At 42.3% G+C, this 3256-nt stretch overlaps 1 pseudogene; it reads left to right on the forward strand.

The window, feature by feature from the left end:
- The first annotated feature begins 2271 nt into the window (after positions 1–2271).
- Positions 2272–2896, forward strand: LOC131769446 (uncharacterized; annotated as a pseudogene).
- Positions 2897–3256: the final 360 nt, after the last annotated feature.

A 3256-nucleotide genomic window follows, 5' to 3' on the forward strand; every position in this document is an offset into this window, starting at 1 on the left:
CTAAGGAAGAATCAATGTATTCAATTATACTTAAGAAAGATTCACAGCCATGTAAACGTCTGTGTAGCGAGAAGCTGAAAAGTGTAAAATTTCAAGTTTCCGCTAGGTGAAATCCGAGCTTCCGGTAGGGTGACCGTTTTTCGTGGTTTTCTGCCGTTATATGGAATATTTCAAAAAACTAACCTCATATCCTTCAGTTACTTACCTAGGCCTTCAAACTGACAAAGTATGAGCGCAATCGATTTTTTGACCGTGGCCACGTTTTTTGAATTTTCCTTGATTTTTACTGACATTTACTTTTAATACTTCTAAGGTATTGCTGATGGACTAAACCAACTGAAGAACACTTAATTTGCAAGATAAACGTGATTAAGTTTGTTCTGAATTAAATGACAATTGATCGTCACTGGATAAAAGACAGATTTCATACTTGATGAGGTCACGTGATGGATCATATGAAATCAGAAAAGCGCTTTTTTGGTTTTTTCAAAAGGTCTTAGTTCTAATATTCAAACGTGGGTGACCTCTCCCAAACGTGAGTTACACTTGATTTAAAATTTAACTCGTTAATCATCATGTGCAAGAAGAGGAATTACAATTGAAGCATGAAGGGCTTAACTACCAAAAGCAGTGAGATGAAGCAAAATTATGCTTCGATCCACAAAAATAGCAACTTCAACTCGAAATTGAGATTGCCAAGTTGGACGCTGAAGAACAAGCGTATGCCAGGACCTCGCAACTTCGTTGAAAGCTTCTCATGATCATTCACCAAAACAAGTACCAAAGGGCGAAAGTATCTGGACAAGTTCATCAGACAACTCCAATGGTCACTCAACCTGGTATTAAAATTAACCCCCTTTCATCTCACACGACTCCGTGGCTCCCGGCAAATCTACCAAAGTTCGGGCTCAGCGAGCATCAAGAGCAAGAGGGAAGCCTATCCCTAAGTCATTCTGCAGTCGAAAAATTCAGACCGGATATGAGAAAAATTCAGACCGGATATGATGGATATCTAGCAGCATCAACAACACCACAATGAGCAACTCATGCACATGCAGCAATATTGCGATCAACAGTTGCAACAACTACTAGGGCAACATCAGCATCTGTCCCTTACCCATGCTGAAGAACAGACGGAGATCCTGTTAATTACTGCAATTTTATCCGCTCCTTTGAAAATTTGATCGAGGCCAAGACAAAAAACAGCAGCACAAGACTGTACTATCTCATGCAGCACACTTTTGGTGATGTGCAAGAGCTCATGTGAAGCTGTCTATCAATGCAGCCAGAAGAAAGTATTCAGGAATCACGGAAGCTTTTGAAAACAAGATATGGCCAGAACTATAAAACTTCTATTGCCTATGTCAAGCGCGTTACAAATGGGCCTTCGATAACATACGAAGACAGCCAAGTATTACAAAAGTTTTCTGTCCATCTCATGAGCTGCAAAAACACCTCGAAGGAGATTGGATGCCTCAATAATGTCGAGACTCCAGACAGTTTACAGAGGCTGATAGAAAGGCTTCCTTTTCAACTAAGGCAAAGATGGCACGATGTTGCTGATGACATCACTAGTAACAAGCAGAGAGAAATCACGTTGGAGGATATTTCAAGATTTTTGGAATCGAAGGCCAGGGCCCTAGATCCCCCAATATTCGGATACATCAACAGCAATCTATAAAGCAAAGGAAAAGATTCCAAAAATCACAAGCCACGAGAGAGCAAAACCTTTGGTATTCAGGGAGATGTACTCAGCTATACCATTGGCTATTGTAATAAGAATTCTCCAGCTGCAGCTGATCTGACAAAATCGACACCAAAGTGCCATTTATGCAATAGTGACCACTGGTTGACACACTGTCGTGAGTGAGTGTCGTGTCGTGAGCAAAGAAAGGTCTTTGCAGGAATTGTTTCCTATCTGGTCACATCGTTTGGTCCTCCCCAAAGAATAGCTACTGCAAAATTCCTCTTGTCCTACAAAGAACTCGACATTCCTTCATCCAAAGGTACCAGATCGTAACATTGGGAGCCTTCCTTCTAATGAAAACCAGAACAGCAAAGACGACAGAAGAACAGCAGAAGTCAACAATGGCAATGCAAATAACAGCTACGTCAACAGCGATAGTTGCTGTGGCCTGAATAGATCCAGCCTTTCAATGACCAGTCTTCCCATTGTCCCTGTAAAGGTTAAAGCCAGTGGTTCAGACACTCCAGTTTTGACATGCCTTCTTAGACTGGGGATCAAACAAAACATTCTACAGCCATCAGCTCATGGAAAAGTTAGCTGTCGAAGGCAAGAAAACCTCCCTCTCTTTGACTACCTTGGAGAAGCAAAAAAAGCATAACCGAATGCTGGGTTTTCAAGCTGAAGGTGTTCAACTTGGATGAACACAATTTTTTTGAGCTCCCCAATGTCTTCTCAACCCTAAAGCTACCAGTTAGTGAAGAAAGCATCCATCAAAAAGAGGATGCGAACATGTACCCTAACCTTAAAGATATCCTGCTTCCTAAGATTGATGCTTGCATTGGCCTGCTGATTGGAAACGATGTCCCAAAAGCCCTAGAACCCAAGGAAATAAGAGAATGCACAGAACAAGGCCCATATGCGATATGAACTATGTTTGGGTGGATGATAAAGAGCCCTTTGGAGCGGAAGGGCAATTATCTTCACACCACGAACTTCATCAGAGCTGATGACGAACTAAGCCAACAATTTGCAAAGTTCTGTATCTTGAAGTTCAGCAACTACATCTACGACAATGATCACGCTCTGAGCATCATGGAGCAATCTGTAACGCTTAAGGAAGGACATTGCAAAGTACCCTTACCATGGAGGAACACCCTACCTTACTTTCTGCATAACCAACCATTAGTGGAACACCGCTTGAAACTGTGATGAAAGACTGCTGAAAGACCAAGAACTTCTCTTGAAGTATTCTTCATTCATGGATGACCTGGTGTGGAACGACAACGCTCGCAAGGTACCACGGGACCAGCTGGATCATCCTGTCAGTGCTTTGTGGTATCTACCTCATCACCCTGTTCTCGATCCAAACAAGCCAGACAAAATCCGCGTCATGTTTGATTGTACGGCAAAACACCAGGGAACATCACTAAACAACCAACTCCTTCAGGGACCTGACTTAACGAACAACTTGATTGGTATCCTGACACACTTTGAACAAGAGCCTGTCACTCTCATGGCCGGTCGATGTTTCACCAAGTCTGTGCCAATCCTCATGACTATGATGCCCTA

The sequence above is a fragment of the Pocillopora verrucosa genome, chromosome 12 (genome assembly GCF_036669915.1).
Source record: "Pocillopora verrucosa isolate sample1 chromosome 12, ASM3666991v2, whole genome shotgun sequence".
Lineage (NCBI taxonomy): Eukaryota > Metazoa > Cnidaria > Anthozoa > Scleractinia > Pocilloporidae > Pocillopora > Pocillopora verrucosa.